Genomic DNA, 20,088 nt, shown 5'->3' with positions numbered 1-20,088 from the left:
GTTTATCTCCTTCTGGGGATTGTAGGACCACTCCAATTCCTCCTGCATGCCATGTAGACGAACCATCCACGTGGACAACCCATCTCTTACTGTCTTCTGTCTCATTATGACTTGGGGTAAACTCCGCAATAAAATCTGCTAGGGCTTGAGCTTTTATGACATGCCTTGGTTGATACTTAATATCAAACTCACTGAGCTCCACAGCCCACTAGATTAATCGTCTTGCAGCTTCCAGTCTATTCATTGCCTTCTTGAGCGGATGATATGTTATGACAATAATGACATGTGCTTGGAAATAATGCCTCAACTTCCTAGAAGCGGTGATAAGTGCGAAGGCTAATTTCTCCATTTGTGGATATCGTCCTTTCGCTCCTTTCAATGCCCTGCTTGTATAGTACACAGGTCTTTGCACTTTATCTTCCTCTCTTATCAATGCTGAGCTCACGGCATGCGGGGTCACCGCTAGGTATAAATATAATTCCTCTTCCTCCACTGATGGACTCAGCAGTGGTGCCATGGTAAGGTACGCCTTTAAATCTTCGAAAGCTCTTTGACACTCGTCGGTCCATTCGAATGCTTTTTTGAGAACCTTAAAAAATGGCAAACATTTATCAGTAGCTTTAGAGACAAACCTGTTAAGTGCAGCAACTCGACCAGTGAGGGATTGAATTTCCTTGGTATTTTGCGGTGGCTTCATGTCCAGTATTGCTTGAATTTTATCTGGATTTGCTTCAATTCCCCTGTGGGAGACCATAAAACCAAGGAATTTCCCTGACGATACTCCAAAAGCACATTTGCTAGGATTCAGCTTCATGTGATACTGTCTCAGTGTATCAAACATCTCCTGCAGGTCGTCTAGATGCCTTCCCTCGTCCTGACTTTTCACCAGCATGCCATCTACATAGACTTCCACATTCCGCCCAATCTGCGGACGAAACATGTGGTTGACCAACCTCTGATATGTCAGCCCTGCGTTCTTTAGACCAAATGGCATTACCTTATAGCAGAATAAGCCTTGACTGGTGACAAAAGATGTCTTCTCTTGGTCAGCCTCGTCCATCCTTATCTGATTGTATCCCGAAAAGGCATCCATGAAGCTAAGCAATTTGTGGCCTGCAGTTGAGTCTACTAACTGGTCAATGCACGGTAGCGGGTAACTATCCTTGGGGCAAGCCTTGTTCAGATAAGTGAAATCTACACACTTTCTCCACTTGCCATTTGCCTTTTTGACCATTACTACATTGGCCAACCAATCCGGGTAGTACACTTCCCGAATGAACTTCGCTACCATCAGCTTTTGGACCTCGTCCTTGATTGCACCATCTCTCTCTGGGGCAAATACCCTCTTCTTTTGCCGCACAAGCTTAGAGGAAGGACATACATTCAAACGGTGGGTAATGACACTAGGGTCTATACCCGGCATATCTTCGTAACTCCACGCAAACACATCAATGTTTTTCTTCAAAAACTGGATGAGGTCCTTTTTAATCTTCTCTTCTAAATCTGTTCCAACCCTGGTACACCTCTCAGGGTTATTTTTATCCAAGGAAATGTCTTCCAATGCTTCAGTAGGCTCTGCTACAACCTTCTTTTCTTTAATATTCATGGCTTGAACTTATTCATCCATGGCCAACATGGCCAGGTAACATTTTCTTGCTGCCAGTTGGTCTCCTTGTACCTGTCCTACCCCGTGTTCTGTTGGAAACTTGACTGATAAGTGGTAAGTAGAGGTAACGGCTTTCCAACTATTCAAAGTTGGTCTCCCAATTATTGCGTTATAGGAGGATGGACAATCTACCACAAGGAAGTTCACATCCTTGGTGATTTGTCGTGGGTATGCCCCCACTACCACGGATAAGGAAATAGTACCCACTGGTTGCACCTTCATCCCACCAAAGCCTACTAAGGGGGAGTTTACTGGACGGAGCTGGTCTCGTCCTAATCTTATCTGCTGAAAAGCTGGATAATATAAAATGTCTGCTGAGCTTCCATTATCCACAAGCACTCTTCTAGTTGTGTAGTTTGCAATTAATAAGGAGATGACGAGAGCATCATCATGGGGTGATGAATTCTGTCAGCGTCCTCGTCCGTGAAAGTGATTGCCTGCTCGTCTATGGACCTTGCTCTCGGTGATCGTCCAGAAAGTTGAACGCTCTGTACTACCTTCAAGTATGCTTTCTTGGACTTGGACGACTGGCCAATTGAACTTCCCCCAATAATGACTCTTATTTCTCCGAGTGGTGGTCGTGATGATTCTTCCATCTTCCCCTTCTGTTTCTCGTCCCTCTGGTCTCGTCCAAGGAAACCCCTCAGCTTCCCTTGCCTTATAAGATTTTCAATTTGTTGCTTTAAATCAAAACACTCGTCTGTGTTATGACCATGATCCCTATGGAAGCGACAATACTTGTTCCTATTGCACTTGTTGGGACCCCCCTTCATTTTCTCCGGCCATTTCAGGGAAGGATCATCCTTGATTTGCATAACGACTTGCTCAAGTGGGGCGTTTAAAAGGGTATATTGCTGGTTCCGTACTGAAGGGCCTGGCTTCTTACTTTCTCGGTCTCTCCTTTCCTCCGTCCGTCCCTTCTTTGGACGAGTACTTTGCTCGTGATGGCGACTGGGATTTGCGTCCATTCTTTCAGACCTCTTCCTCTTCTTAGCAATGATCGCGTCTTCTGCATTCATAAAATTCTGAGCCGAATGGACGAGTTCGGCCATGGACTGGGGCTCTTTTTCATAGAGTTTGTGTATAAAAAGATTCGAATTCACCCCATTATGGAAGGCTGCCAGTAGGAGCTTATCATCTGCTTCATCCACACTAAGGGCTTCTCTGTTGAAACGGGTGATGAATGACCGAAGGCTCTCGTTCTCTCCCTGCTCTATTTTCAACAGACTGGACGAGGAACGCTTGTGTCTTTGTCCCCCAATGAAATTGTTAACAAACAACTTGCTCAACTCTTCAAAAGAACTCACCGAATTTGGTGGTATTTTGCTGAACCAAACTCGCGCCGGACCCTTAAGGGTGGTAGGGAAGGCTCTACACATTATCTCATCAGGCACCCCTTGAAGATGCATGGTGGTCTTGAAAGTGGCTATGTGATCAAACGGGTCACGTGTTCCATCATATGAATCCAGAGAAGGCAACTTGAATTTTGATGGTAGGAGGTGACCGTTGATGGAAGCTGTAAAGAAGGAATCAGTTCTGTGAATCAAATCTTCTATCGGATTCGCCCTTCTCATATTCTCTTTCATTTCCTCCATAACTCTCTTCATTTGGTCCATTTCTTCCTTCAAGTGTGGTATTGTTCGTGAAGTGGTGCCTCTAAACTGACTTCCAATTTCGGTATTCTCTCTACCGCCATGACTCTGTGTTTGTCCTCCTTCACGTTCTTCATGTGTTTGCCTCCTCATATTAATCTTCATTCGTAATTCTTGGTTTTGGCGAGTCAACTCCGCCATAGATTGCGCATGTTGGACAAATGATGCCTGCATGACCAGTGTAGACTGGCGATCGCGATATGGGTTGCTGCTTCCCTGATGGCCTGGGCTAGTAGCCCTCGATCTAGTCCGAACCATCAACCCTTTGTCACGGAGAAGTAAACTGTGAAACAATCTCTTCCCACAGACGGCGCCAACTGATGATTCCTTGGATATCAGTAGGTTGACAAGACTCGAACGATGATCTTTGGGTTATATCCTGTAATACAAAGAACACTGAATCAGAGGGGACCGGCCAAAAGTCCTCCGATGATGAAGTTAGTTACTCTTGAACTCTCTGTAAGGAAGAAGTATTTTCTCAAAGTAAAATTGTCTGAATGCCTTACCTTTCATCGAAGAATCCTTATATAGTATGTGTGGGGCGGTTATCTGTTTAGTAACCGTTCCCAATGTCGAGGAGTCCCGAGAATTGGGAGTAACTTCCATAACCGCTATGGAAGTTACCTAGGTTGGACGGGCCGTTCCAGGTGAACTCGTCCATCTTTAACAAAAGATGGACGAGACCATCTTGGACGGCTTGCCCTGCTTAGGTGGAGTAAGATTCCGAGGTATTGTCCGTCCATAGATGGACGAAGTTAGCCAGAACGCTTGGAACATTCACTTCGCCTATTTCATTTATCGTAGCTTGTCTTTCGTTGGACGAGACATATGGACGAGTTATGGAGTTGGATGATTTGTGACACCATCAAACTTTAATTTATTTTTTTATACTTAGTTTAATTTACTCAAATGCCCTCAATGTAAATAGTTAATTAATGATAATCAAATTGAGAAATTAACTTGAATGCGTACAGTTTAATCATATAATTTGATGGTCTCTTCAAAGAAATTGTAAAAATAAATCAATAACAAAGTGTTAAGAATATAGCAATATGCCTACAAAGTTGTATATGTGTCCCATTGTCAGGAATACTTTTAAAAAACTAAGTAAAATTCAATTTTCTTCTTCTATTATTCTAAGTAGTTTTTTTTTTATTTTTTATTTTTTATAATTTTTTTAATACAAGATAGAATTTATACTCTAGTCTAATTTAAGTGTATATGTGTGTAAAGCTTTCTCCTGCAGACTTAAACCCCGGTCCTTGACCTCCACACCCCACAAGCATTTATATTTGTAGGGTGATCACCGCACTAAAGGTGCGCGGTGGTAAGTAGTTAAAATTTTGGAATATAGCAAAAATTCAAAATTTGAAATTGTGAAGAGATGGAAGAGAAAGATTAGTAGATGCTCTAAGGTTTCCTTTAACAATTAGTCTAGAGTCACCATTTTTTTTTCTTTTCATAATCATTAATTTGACAATTTGTAAATGATAGACAATAAAATAATGTCAATGATAAATCTAAATGAAAATAAATAACATCTCAAAAGTTGTGAAATTTATTACTAAAAATATTTTGTTTATTAGCATTGCTCACTTTTCAGTGGTGTACTTCTACTAACTGTATAAGGGCATGGGAGGGTTTTTTTTTTTTTTTTTTTAATAAATTCGTGGGATTACTTTATTTTTAGATATGTTTTTATAGATTTCAATAGTTATTTATATTAAAAATTTGTTGTGGTATCTCCACCGTGTTGTGTATTAATTTTTCAAAAATTGTTATGTTGTTGTGTCTTGTGTTTGTTGTGTCCAAGTCCATGCTTTCATGTGCTTGAACAGACAATCTAATAAAGAAAGAGGGAGATTCAATGGATGTGCTTTGCCACATACAACATCTTGTCAATTAATAATTCTTAAAAGCACAAGTCAAACCTGAAGAAGACGAGACCTCCAATTGCTCGGCACTAGTGAACAAGTTTTAGAAAAAAGAAAGAAGTGAAAATAAATTGCTTTTCCTGCTGTTTACCGGACCATGTGCCACTGAATATCTGCAAAATTATAACTCAAGTTAAAAGAAAACATTTTGCCTATCTATACAAATAAGCCTGTCAATTTAAACACCAGACCGTCTCAGCAACCTCTCTAATATATCAAAAGAGTAGGTCTTATTAAAGGGAAACATGAATGAGATTGCATAAGGATTGGTTTTTTTACTTGCAAGTTAGTCCCATACTTGTCTTGTGGGTGATATGCACAATTTTTTGGGATAGATTTACAATGTCATGATACTACTAAATTCTATTAGCTCGCAGATCTAAGCTTATTATACTCCTTTGTAATATATATCATTTTAGCAATAAATTTTCTACCTTTTATTAAAAAAAAAAGTTGATCTTTAAAACCGATCGAGATAAATATAATAGTTTTTTGTTTTAATCTAAAAATTTCCCAATGATAATTTTCGTCTCCCTTAAGTATAATGGTTATATGGCACCAATCAACTAAATTTAATTTTAAAAAAATTTCATGAAATTTTTGCAATTTTGTGTATCTATTGGGCGCAACCACGGCTTTTAAGCCAAAATTTTATTATATAGGATAATTTAATGAAATATATATATATATATATATATATATATTTTTTTTTTTTTTCACTTTACTCAAATAAATATTAAATTCTTGTTTCAAAACGAATATGTGTCACCTTCTATTCATAATATGGCTCGAAGCATATTATGATTTTTTTTTTCCTTTTTAATCCAGAATAGTGAAGAAAGTTATAATATCAAGAGAATATAAATTGACTAAGTCTAGCAACCTTGAAAAATTAACGAGAAAGTGCCATAGCTAATAGTTAATAAATACATTCAGATTGTGCAAAGTGGAAAAATCAGCAAAATTTTCATCATGAAAGACTCGTTTTTTTAATATAAGTCACTTATGCTCGCGATTGGCATGTAGCTAAATGAACAAAAACTTATCCAGCAAACCAGCATTCTCTCTCTCTTCTAGTGGGTTTAGAGAAATACTCTTGTTGAAAGCCATTCCTTTGACCTTAATTCATAAATTAGAAGTTAGTTTAAGAGGCAATGAAAAAGTACTCTAGAGTTTAATTGAACCTTCAGATATATTCCACAACGATGAAGGAAACAAGTGTTTCTTCTAGAAGAAATTCAGATTCCTATAAATACTAGGTAAATTTTAGTTACATTTCGTTAATCAACAACTGTGAAAATATCATGAATTTTTTTGTCACAAGACTTAAAACAAATGGTGAATCACATAGTTCTTAATGTATAATACCTTGAATGGAATCCCAAGGGTGGAGTCTCTATGAAATCCCCTTGTGAGCCTTCTCATCCTCTTTCTCTCCAGGAGCATACTTGACCCCACATGTTGAACATGTGTGTAAATTAAAATCAGACTAACCCAAATCCAAATGCAACTGAGCATAAGTTCTCTTCTCTTCATCTTAATTGCTCCTTCAAAACTCTTCGATTTTGCTATTGAACACTAAGGGGCCGTTTGGATTGAGTTTTTTGATAACTCAATTCTCTGTTTCCATAACTCATAACTCAAAAATGGTGGGACCCATAGTAAAAAGGTTGTTTGGCCAAACGATAATTCTGTTTCCATAACTCTGTTTCCATCACTCAATTCTCTGATTTTTGAGTTATGAGTTATGGAAACTGAAAACAACAAAAGGCTGTTTTCAGTTTCCATAACTCATAACTCAATGGCATTTCCGTAAATAAACACACATGAGGGACCCACAACCGCAACTTTTGACCACCTTTTGACTTTTTTCTTTTTCTTTTCCTGGGTTGGCCGTTTAGGTTTTTTTTTTTTTTTTTTTTTTTTTTTTTTTTTTTTTTTTTTTTCTGGGTTGGCATTGTTCTTTTTTTTTTTTTTTTTTTTTTTTTCTTTTCTTTTTTTTTTCTTTTCTGGGTTGGCGTTGCTCTTTTTTTTTTTTTTTTTTCTTTTTCTTTTTCTTTTCCTGGGTTGGCTTTTCGGTTTTTTTTTTTTTTTTTTTTTTAAGCTTCGGTGAGTTGGGTATTAATAAAAAAAAAAAAAAAACTACTGTACTGGCTACAGGTGTGGGACCCATGAATAGTGTGAAAAAATTGAGTGATGAAAATAAAAGTGATGTTGCCAAATGAGTGTGAAAAAATGAGTGATGAGTGATGAGTGATGAGTGATGAGTTATGAGTTATGAGTGATGAGTGATGAGTGATGGAAATTGAGTGACGGAAATTGAGTGATGAAAAAATGTTACCCAAACAGGCCCTAATTATCTTAAATTGGGTTTCTTCACTAGTATCTCATCAATTGACCCTTTATTACTGTACACCCAAAAATAAAAAGTGTCATAAAATATATATAAATACATCATTATTCTTCAAAACCCATGTGTGCAAACAAGTTGAAACACCCAAAAGTTTAACTCAATTGATTATTATTTAGATTCCGAGATAACAAAAAAGTGTATTAAAGCCGATGAATATATAAAATTCATCATTGTTCTTCAAAACCCATGTATGCAAACAAGTTGAAACACCCAAATGTTTAACTTAATTGATTATTATTTAGATTCCCAGATAACAAAACAGCATATTAAAGCCAATGAATATATAAAATTCATCATTATTTTTCAAAACCCACGTATGCAAACAAGTCGAAACACCCAAATGTATAGCTTAATTGATTATTGCTTAGATTCCCAGATAACAAAACATTGTATTAAAGCCAATGAATATATAAAATTCATTATTTTATTATATAGCTTAATTTTCGTCTCCCTTAAGTATAATGGTTATATGACATCAATCAACTAAATCTAATGTCTTAAAAAAATTTAATGAAATTTCGGCAATTTAGTGTAGCTATTTGGCGCAACCACGGCTTTTAAATAAAACTTTTATTATATAGGATAATTTAACGAAATATATATTTACTTTACTCAAATAAATATTAAATAGTGTTCAAATAAAAATAAAAATGAAAATAAAAATAAATATTAAATACTTGTTTCAAAACGAATATGTTTCACCTTCTATTCATAATATGGCTCGAAGCATACTATGATTTTTTTTTCTTTTTAATCCAGAATAGTGAAGAAAGTCTTAATATCAAGAGAATATAAATTGACTAAGTCTAGCAACCTTGAAAAATTAAAGAGAAAGTGCCATAGCCGTTAATTAATAAATACATTCAGATTATGCAGAGTGGAAAAATCAGCAAAATTTTCATAATGAAAGACTTCTTTTTTTAATATGAGTTACTTATGCTCGCGATTGGCATGTAGCTAAATGAATAAGAACATATCCAGCAAACCAGCATTCTCTCTCTCTCTCTTTTGGTGGATTTAGAGAAATACTCTTGTTGAAAGCCATTCCTTTGACCTTAATTCATAAATTAGAAGTTAGTTTAAGAGGCAATGAAAAAGTACTCTAGAGTTTAATTGAACCTTCAGATATATACCACAATGATGAAGGAAACAAGTGTTTCTTCCAGAAGAAATTCAAATTCTTGTAAATACTAGGTAAAATTTAGATACATGTCCTTAATTTTTGTACCTTAGTTTTCTATTTAAATTAAAACATATGGCGACTTTGACCAATGCAGCACAAACAATATTATCTTTTCTCAAATACAATTAAATTCAATGCAGCCATATGTTTGAATATAATAAGAAAACCAAAAGTACAAGACCTAAAGAACTATACCTAAGTTTTACCCTTTAGTTTTAGACTAAGGAGAACTAATACATTTTTATCAAATCCAAGACCTACTAATGGATAGATATTGAACTGATTTAACTGATTTTTTTTTTTTTTCATAAGTAACAAAAGAAGACAAACGCTCTCGCTAGTTATTAACCATTCATAATTGAAGGATTCAATTTTCTAAAGAATTAGTATCAAAACAAAAGTCTACATCTCCTTAAAAGTTGAAAAATAAACAAACATTTTTAATCTATCAATTATAAACTTCTTTAATTTTAGACCCTTCCTAAGTTTTATTCTACAAGGGACTGCATTCTTTGTGTACCAAATTCCTACAAGGCAAATGATACATGAATATTTACAATAAATGATTTCAATTATGCATTTTCATTCATTAACTATAATAACTGTAAATTAGATGGAGAGTAGTTGATTTTTCCAGTGCGTATCTTCTTATATGAATTAATTGAATTAATTATTATCTTTGGTTTGGTTGTAATTACCATACAAATATTAACAGTGAAAATTTCTTATCTAGGCTAATATTTAGTATGTGTTGTATACACAACTGTCACCAATTTCTTTAAGTCTATGCTTGTCTTTTCTTGGATGCAATTCATATACACAATTGTCACCAGTTTCTTTAAGTCTATGCTAGTCTTTTCTTGGATTCAATTCTTTACCTTGAGTTTTCATTTAAAAGATAAATTTTCACTTTCTTTCTGTTTTTAATTAAAATGACAACCAAAAAATTACATTGTATAGATTGATATTCACACTTTGTTTTCTTCTACGGTTTGCCAAAGTCTATCACTACAGTCTATGGGTCAATTTCTAACAACAACAGGATTACTAAATAGGTTTTGTGACATCATGTCATTGGTTTCTTTGCTATATCTCAGTCTACAAGCATTAACGGCAAGCTCAAAATGTTAACTTGATCACAAGGCCCAAATACTAATTCACTCTTCCTCTTGCTGGCAAACTTGACCTGAAGTTAGGACCCTGATTTAAATCTATTTCCAGCTATGCACAACCATTACATAACTCACTTTACAACATTCAAAAGCCTAACTCTTATTACTTATCAGAATTCAAAAAATAAAATAAACTTGAAATTCATTCTGCAGGGGTAAATATTACAAGAGCAAACAACAAATAAAGATTTTACTAGGGCATGAAAAAGACAGTGGCCATCTCCAGCGACTTTCTCAACTGAATAGCGCTCAATTTTCCTCATAGCCGGTGACTCTCTACCTCTGTTAATCAAAATCATATGAGAAAAACATAATTGTCTTGAACTTCAACCATAGCTAACATTTTTTTATTATTGAAACCTATCGCATTCGTTCCATTATAATTTTTTTTTATTTTTATTTTTTATCACTAAGCTAAAACACCAAATGGGTTTATTGTTTATTAGTTAAACTAACTAGAAACATCATAGTAAACATGTTGAACATATAAGTTGTGACCCACAAAAAAGAAAAAAAAAAAAGAGGCCTAGACTTTTTAAATACTCAAAACTTAATTTGAAAATCTTTGATGTCAAAATTTGGTGTAAAAAAAAAAAATACTTATTATATTTTTTAGGAAATACATGTATAATGGACAGGGCCGGCTCAACAAATTTTGGGGCCTTAGGCGTAAATTTTAAATGGGGCCTTTTTATAATTAAATATTAATAAAATAAAATATATTTATATATTAAATTTTTTTATTTAAAATCTATTTTTCTTGCTTTTTGAGATGCAAAATTACTAATTAAGTTTTTGTATTTAAGTTCTTCTAACATTTCTTTTTCAATTGATAATATAGCTAATCCACTTAATCTTTCTTGTGACATAATAGACCTTAAATAAGATTTTATTAATTTTAATAAGTTTTTCATATCTGGATAAATATTTCCTAGTAGACATTTATAATGAGAAAATATTTATAGATAAATAAAACACAATTTATAATTAAAAATGATAATTTAACTAAAAATAAAAATTTAAAGTATAGAACAATAGAACCTGGTTATTTCAATTTTTCTAAAGCCATGATCACTTGAAAGTTTAAACCTGCACAAATAAAAATTAATTTAATACGTGGTTTAATAAATTAGTGTCACTATAATACAAATGAGTTAATATGATACACATCAAATCATTAATTGGCATTATAATTTATAATGATAGATAAAGAGTCAAAAAAAAAAAAAAAAAAAAAAGGGGTGAGAAACCGTCGGACCAAATAACTGTGGTCAGTGGTCTTTAACCAAAAAAAAAAAAACTCTGGTCAGTGGTTTGTCACGTCTGTGGACTGTGGGCTGTACTGTACAGCCCACAGACGTGACAAACTTGTACTCCTATTAAAAAAAAAAAAAAAAAAGTGAGAACCATCCAGCCTTTTCTCCACTAGATCTTATATTTCTATGGCTAAGTTTTAAAGCAGAAAAAGGTCCACAGAGGGAGAGGGGCAGAATTAGAAAAGCATCATAGCAAAAAAAACGTGTCCCATCCCATCAAAGAGGCAGTGCAGTGAAAGTATGAAACAGACTAAAAATATATATAATTTAAGTTAAAGAAATAGAAGACTCTTGAGTATTTATTTTCAGAAAGACAAAGAGAAAGAGGGGAAGAACTGAAGCAGAAGAACACCTTCTGTGAATGTCGGCTGGTATGCTGGAATCAACAAAGAAAAATTTCAAGCTAGAGGGGCTAACTGAGTTGATGGAAAAAGATCAAAAATCAAGATGAAGATGAAGAAAAGAAAGGTAAGACCGTAAGAATATAGATGGAGAGGCAGAGAGATAGAGAGATGAGAGGTTTTTCTTTTGTTTTTGACATTTATAATCTCTATTTTAGCATATTTCAAGACAATTATGTTATATTATTAATGAATTTGTCTGCTATTAATTTTAATTTTAGCATATTTCAAGAATGGGTTAATACATTTGTCTCCTAAAATTTAATTGTGTTAGCTGAACTTTGACTTTTTTTTTTTTTTTTTTTTTTTCTCAGTTTAATCTTTTGCATTTTAGATACAATGGGGCCTTTTTAATGCATTTTATTGATCAATAAAAATGCTTAAAATTTTTTTAACTAAAATATATAAATAAATATATTATATATATAAATTTTTTTTTACAAGTGGGGCCTTCTTTTATTTGGGGGCCTTAGGCGGTTGCATCTCTTGCATCTAGTGTTGAGCCGGCCCTGATAATGGATACATGTAAAAATATACTTTGGGCATTTAAAGACTAATATTTATAAAGTTAAAAATAAACAACTAATATTTAAAAATATATTTATATTTTTTTGAGAAACAATATTACAAAATAGATGAAACTAAAAAGTACGCCCATCTTATCAAAATAAAATAAAATAAATTTACACACATATACTTTTAATATTTAACTATATATATAGTCCACTAACCGAGCAACGGTCATCTCTCTCTCTCTCTCTCTCTCTCTGTTTCAGATTTTGAATTTGAACATTTGAACCCAAAACCCTCTTCCCCCAAAAAAATCAAAATCTCAATCTTTTTCAGATTTTGCACCCGAGCTTCCCACACAACCATCAAAATCTCAATCTTTTTCAACCCCAATTCTTTATCTCAATTCGTGGTCTCTTTGATTCTGTACACAAATCAAGTCTCCACTCTCACGCTCTTGGGTAAGTCTTTTTCTCTACTCTCAAGGCTCTAGTTTTTTCTTTGATTTAGAATGAACTTTCTTTCTGTGGGGAGGTAGTGCACAAACTATATTGAAGAAAATAATATTGATGGCAAAATTTTATAAAAGAATGGAATACTCTCGGTTGATTATTGTTATCATGCTTCTTATTTATGAAAACATTATTGTGATTATGCTTCTTATTAATTGGTTGATTATTGTTATTATGCTTCTTATTTATGAAAACATTATTGTGACTATGCTTCTGATTATGCTTCTTATTAATTGGTTGATTATTGTTATCATGCTTCTTATCTATGAAAACATTATTGTTATTATGCTTCTTATTTATTGGTTGATTATTGTTATTATGCTTCTGATTATGCTTCTTATTTATTGGTTGATTATTGTTATTATGCTTCTTCTATTACCATGTAGTACAGATAACATAAGAAAAGAAATGGGGGAACCAAGGAGTATTGCAATATATGAAACTGTATATGGGCATTATGACCGTTTATGTTGGGGAAAAATTGATCTTGGAAACATTACAGGCTTTCAAAGCCTCATGAGAGAGATTGAATGCAGGGTGAGAGAGATTTCCCGTAAAGTGACTAAAGAATACAAGAATCATGTTGTCTCTGCCTTGGATCCTCTGTATGAATTTAATGTCAATTACGTGGATTTGGACGATAAAAGCCTTAATATCATGACAACTCCGTGGGCGTTCTTCAGATCAAGAATTGATGAAATAGGTATCACTCGGAAATATGATGTGCTTGTTGGTATAGAGATTCCTATTGAAGGAATTCATCAAATTATGAAATTGGACATTGGAGCAATTGAAGATTTCTTTCCCTTCTATCGTGCTCTCCAACTTTTAGGTTCTGCATACACAAATACAGATCCTGAGGATCATTTCACTTCTGAAGAGCCTTGGGAAGGCTATAGCATATATCTGCTATCCGATCAAAACATCATTGTTACACCTCACTGGGTTTGGAGGTCGGCTGGACAGTTATGGGAAGAAAGGAAATTATTAGAGTTTGATACTGCAACAGTTGCCTCTTCCATGGATTCCAATAACGAAGAAGACGAATTGATGGCAGTGAACGCAGAAATTGATGATGCTTCTTCTGTTGTAGCAGGGATCGATGATGCTTCTTCGACGGATGATGATGCTTCTGAGATGGCAGGAAATATAGCAGGGGTTGATAATGGTTCTTCGACTGATGATGATGATTCTGAGAGTGCAGGAAATGTTTTGGTGTCAGGGATTGGTTTTTCTTCTTCTTCTGAAGAAGATGGGGTAGATGACTTCTTACAGTGGGAAACCAAACATGTTACTAAATGGGGAGAGGTGAAGAAGTTGCTTACCAGGATTGTTGTCAAACCAAAGTTACTAAGTGGCTAGATGGTACTCTAGTAGGAATGAATAGATACTATTTCTTTTAGAATTCTGTTAGACTTCACGTTTAAAACCTCATAAAGTTTTGTGACGATTGTTGACAAGCCAAAGTTACTAAGTGGCTAGACGGTAGCTTCTTAGTGGCTAGATGGTACTCTAGTAAGAATAGCTACTATTTCTTTCATAATTCTGTTTGACTTCATAAAGTTTTGTGTTTTTACTTAGAAACTGTTGAGATTTTGCGTAGTTTCCAAAAGTCAAAAACTTTAGAAACTGCGGTATATTTCACCTTGAAAATATCATTTACACTTCTATCATATTTTTGCTATTAACATTATTAAATATATCACATGATTATTGGTTTAAATGAAATTTATCAAATATTGGGGTTTAAACAAAACGAAGACAAAACTATAAAATTACCCGCCTTCCATTCATGCCGCTTTGGTTAGTTCGCCTGAGCCCAATCCTAATGGTACGCCTATGTTGCTCACCTAAAGCTGGTTTATGTTAGTTATGCTTCACGTTAACACAATAAAATTGTTTTTCTCTTCCTTGAAACTTTTACTTTGTACCGCATTATAGTGGGTGTTAAATTATGAGTCACTTATTGCAGTGCAAGCTATTGTTTATCAAGGTGGATATGGAGGAGAATATGGTGGAACTGGAACCACCACTGATTTCCAGAGGTAATTTAAATAATACGCACCTGTTATTAAGTAACGAAATTAAATGGAAGTGATCTTATTGATCTTATATATGTTGCCTAGTTTTAAGATTGTTAGTCCTGTGATCAATCTTAAAAGTATGTTCCATTTTGCTGCAATGCTGGCATAATATGATATGGCATGATATACTTAAGATGAGCCTTAAGACATACCCTCTTTCTAAGCTGTCTTGCACTCTTTCATTTTGTACATATAACAACCAAAAAGGCATATTGTGTGGTGGGGCATATATTTTATAGGCTAAAATCATCCATTCTTTGTGCTAAGTATTCGTGCTTGCATATGATAATAACAAGAGGGGTAGCATACTTTTGCCAAGGCACAAACAAGAAATAAAAATTGTCTCTAGTATGGAAGAATGACAATTAAGGGATGAGGACAGCTTATTTTCTGGGGAAGCAATTTTGGGGATAAAGAAAGAAGAATTTCAGTGATTTCTTTGCCATATTAGCATATGTCGAAGTGGGAACAGCCTGTTAGCAAGAATTTTAGTGAACCTTTATTTATTTTCAAGACTTTTGCTTTAAAAACGAGGATTTTATCTTCCTCTAGCCATTTATTTTCGTAGATAATTTATATGTGCATTATCATGCATAAGAAACTAGAAATTTCAATAAGTTGTTTCTTTTACATTAATCATGGTGCTGTAGTTAAAAAACACTTCGTTTCATCCATTGCTGCCCAAAGCATGCCGGTGCTTTTATGAGATAAGTTGTAGAAGATCCCACCTGGAGATCTTCCCCGATTATAGTTTCTGCTTTATGTCAAATACCAGTCTTGACTTAAGCATGAATCACAGACAGCTTTACACTTTTTGTACATGTTCACTTAAATCTTTCATTTATGCTGAAGTTGTTTTATTCTGTTTAAGTTTCTTTTTCTTGATGGAATCTTTATCAAGTTCAACATTGTAGCGTCAAACTGCAAACTTATCTTAACTCAAAAATCCTTTGTAGGCAAATATTGGATGAAGTAGAGATACGAGAATTGCTCATTGATCATGTTGGTTATGGTTGCTGCTGGGGAAGTCGTCCAGCTCGGACGTGGAAGATTCATACGGTTGAAGACTGCAATGTTTATGTAGGAACTCTAGATACGTTTATAGAGGAAAGGGAACTTATAACAGAAACAGAGGTCTACTCGGTGGAAATATTGATGGAAAGGATAATGGACCTGAACCCTGGAATCTGGGAATTGGATTTAAGGTCTCAGTTCCCTCTACTGTTTACATCTTACGAAGAATCACAGGCAAAAATTCCCCATTCTGAAACCATTGAGAAATGCTCAGGTAGGGGTTCTGAAATGACAGACTCTTTGGGGTGATGAAATAATTTAAATGTAAAAGAAACTCAAATTTGTGTCATGTTATTCTCTTAGTTACTAATGGTAGCAATAATTGTTTTGTCCTAACTCAACCTTGGATGAGATTTGCAGGATGTGATAGACGGGGAAATTTTGTCTGTCTTACATGCCATGCAAACCAAGAACCTAGATTTTTTAAGGAAAATCAGATGACTGAATTCCCTGCTTGTTATGGAAGAGGTTTAATTCCCTGTTTATCTTTTGATGATTCATCTGTCTGTGTATGCAGTCAAATCTTGTTTCAAGCTCTAAAATAAGTATCATGCTGTCAAACTTCAACTTTTGTTCTTTACGTGTCTTTAACTAAAACTTTGCTCGTGTACTTCACTTCCAATTAAATACTAAAACAGGATATTTGAAAGCAGTTTTGAGTGTTGAGTGCAGTTTGATGTTCAGCTTCACGTGTTGGAACTGGATGATTCTCTGGTGGTGTAAATTTCATGGTTCATTCATTCAGAATAATTTTGTCTTTGCAGATGTGTGAAATGTAACGGCAAGGGAAAGATTTGAACTTGTGCATCTCGTGGAATAAGTAAATGTGAGACATGTAATGCGAGTGGTTCTCTTCGGTCACGCAAGGTCACCATTGTTCAATGGTATGTTTTTATTTTATTTTTTGTTTGTATCGTTTAATGGTATGCCGCTAGTTTGTGAAGCAAATATTTCCAATCACTGTGCCTGTAAAGGCCAGAATGCTATCAGTTTGGATAAGCTAACCCTCCTACATTACTTAATGAATGAGATTCAGAAGGTTTTCAAGAGTAAATTTTTTTAATAAGATTAGTTCATTATAATTCATATTTTAGAGGTAGTCACTCTATCATGAGTTATCTATTATCTTCAAGTAATGTTATGGTTTACATTCTTTAATACGGACACAACCTTGAAGATGTCCCTGTCTAGTGATTTGTATTTGGTCGTGAAACATATAGGATCTATATAACTTCTCACCGGCAGTATGGCTGCATTAAAAATTGAATGATTTATTGTAGTTTGTGTACAAACATCATCTCTTAGCAGGAGTTTTGTACTTGTTAGAAAGCTACTAATTGACTAAATGGTTTCTAAAAGAAAAACCAAAGCATCCACAGGATTTATACATAATTTCGGTTAAGGTCTGAGATGTAAGCTGTCTCCGTAAGCATATAGGGACCGAGATTTACTTGATATAATCTCTTTTACCACTATGATTTTTAGACAGGCAATTGTATTCTTCTCGAAATCATTTGTCTCCAAACCATGTTGGTGTTGTAATATATCACCTTTCATGTTTAACCAGAGTGACTGACTGCACCTGTAAATTAGCTTAGCAGATTCTATGTTCTCTAATTTTTTTTGGGGGGGGTGGGGGGGTTTTTAGCATGAGCAATATATGAATTATTGTGTTTCTATGGCTGTCATAGTTCTCATTCTTATGATTTTGTGCTGTTGCATGTATTGATGTGCATGAAAGTGAATAATGAGTGAGAAAAACAAAATCCTGTTACAGGAAGACACTTTCAACTCGAAAAGTTAGTGTAACAAGTGGAGCAGCATGAGTTCCTGATGAATTTTTCCGCAGAGCCAAAGGTGTCCTGTTGTGCAACACTCAGGCATATCAATGCACTCCTGCCTCTTTTGCTGACTCTTTCTCCCTCGACAAGTTTTCTTCTGAAGTTATTGCGGAGAGAGCACCTGTACCTCCCTCTCATATGTGAGATGCATACCATCTCTGCGCTGCCAGTTAATCGATCCTTCAGTTTCTATATTATTGGCTTTAGCAGGGAGGTCTACTTGAAGGACTATTATCCTTCTAGGTTTTGTTGGGGGCTATGTCCTTGCTTGTAATGGTTGAAGCTGTAATTAGGCAAATTTTCATCTTCAAGAGAGTTCTGTGATCTTTGCTTCCTTTGCCATGCAATAAGTTGTTGGATTCTACCTTTATGATTTTGGGGACCATAATTTTCTTTTGTCAGTAAATATTTGGTTTGCTTTGATGCACTTGTGTGTTAACTGTTAAGCTAAAATATATCATGGGGTTTCTATTATTTTGGGCTTTGTTCATATGTTCTTGACCAAGTGTGCTGAATGTTTTTTTCTTTTTCTTTTTGATAATCTTGTTGTAAAGGAGAACAGGTAATGCCTTTTGAGTTACAAGGCTGTGCGGAATGTTGTTTAAGCAAAGTGAAAGTTGAAATTCTTTGCATAAAGTTAGTTCTTTATCACTTTTTTTTTTTTTTTTTGAGAAGGAAGATGATTGTTTTATTGAATCAAAGAAAAGTCGATATTAGCCTGAACAAAATGTGAAAGTGATGATAGAACATCCTCCATCCATACATTAGTATCTGATAAATTAAGTACTTATCTTGCCAGACCATGTGCGGCTTTGTTACCCCTACATCATGCTAATTGTTAAGGAATTTTTTTAATTAACTCCCCCTCCTCTGGTACAAAGATCCCATCTATCATTTCATGGTTCCAAGTCCTATTGTCTTCATTTAACAAACAGTCCACTGTTGCCTCCTCCATTGAATCTGGAATAGGCGACATGATTTTTGGTGGATGTTTTATAGGCAACCACCTATGCTGCCAAATCTTGATTGGCCTTCCATCACCAACCCTCCAACACGCACAATCTAGAATGACATCACGCCCTTGAAGGATGCTTCTCCAGGCGTATGAACCTGCTGTGTTTTCTTTTGCATCCAAGATCGACCCATGTGGAAAGAATTCACCTTGAAAACTTTATAGAAGAGGGAATCCGTGTTTGTAACAAGTCGCCATGTCTGTTTGGCAAGTAGAGCATCATTAAAGAGAACCAAATCTTTAAAACCCATCCCCCTTATTATTTTGGATTTTGTTAGCTCCTCCCATCACTTACTGTGTCTCTTTGGATCCTTGACATTTTTTCAGCTTAGTTTTGTGGCTTGGGTCGATTCTCCTAATGTAATTCTTAGATCTTCCACTGCATGAAATATAGGGAGTGGTGCTGTGAATCTGTGATTGTGTAGTCCACTTGGGTCATAGTCCAATAATCAGGGATGAATATGATAATCGAATTCATTAGCTATAAGGTGATGCAACATTTTCTATTAGAATGAAACCAATTCTATGTACTTGGTTTACAGACCAAATAACGAGTCAAATAATGCTTATATTTCACAGGCGCAAATCATGTATGTATGGGCCCAAATAACGACTATAGCTGCTTTTTTCTTTTCATCTAAGCTCAATATTCATTGTGTAATTCCAAGTCCAACCCTTTTGTAATGGGTATTATCTGAAATTGTATGATAGAAATTGGTTAGAGATTAGTTTAATTACAATTATATTTCGATCCCTTTTTTTTTTTTTTTTTTTTTAACGAAATAAGTTATATTAAATCAACATTCAACACCAATCGTTTATTTTCTCAAAAAAAAAAAAAAAAAAAAAAACACCAATCTTTTAGGGAGTGTAGTCTTAAACTTTAAAATTGTACCTTTTCAATTTACCGTTTTAAAAATTTCACTCTATATATTACATTCAAACAATTGATTTCGACATTTAAAAGCAAAAATAAGTTGCACCAAATACTCACGTGTCATAAGAAATAAAAAATAAAAGAAAAAGAAAAATCCACAAGGTTTGATGTTTAAAATTGCACTTTCCAACAATGTTCCAGCAGATTGTTGCTATCCCAGAGAACCTTCTTAGCTTTTTTTTTTGTTGAGAGGATTCTTAGCTAAGTATTGATGTTTCAATATATATATGTATGTATATATGTCCTAAAATTCTATGGTCAAATAGAAAAAGGCAGCCTAAACATGAAATAGTCCCTTAAGAAAGCAACCTAAACAGTGAACATGACTCACTCTCACAGAGATTATTTCCGTAATGCTGCGGCAAGTTAGGCATTACAAAA

At 34.5% G+C, this 20,088-nt stretch overlaps 1 pseudogene; it reads left to right on the top strand.

Moving 5' to 3' along the window:
• The first annotated feature begins 14,535 nt into the window (after positions 1-14,535).
• On the top strand, positions 14,536-18,250 carry LOC126691028 (uncharacterized; annotated as a pseudogene).
• The last annotated feature ends 1,838 nt before the right edge of the window (positions 18,251-20,088 follow it).

Source organism: Quercus robur, chromosome 7 (assembly GCF_932294415.1).
Source record: "Quercus robur chromosome 7, dhQueRobu3.1, whole genome shotgun sequence".
NCBI classification, from domain to species: domain Eukaryota; kingdom Viridiplantae; phylum Streptophyta; class Magnoliopsida; order Fagales; family Fagaceae; genus Quercus; species Quercus robur.
Note: the sequence above shows the minus strand (reverse complement) of the source record. Positions and strands in the feature narration are given on the sequence as shown.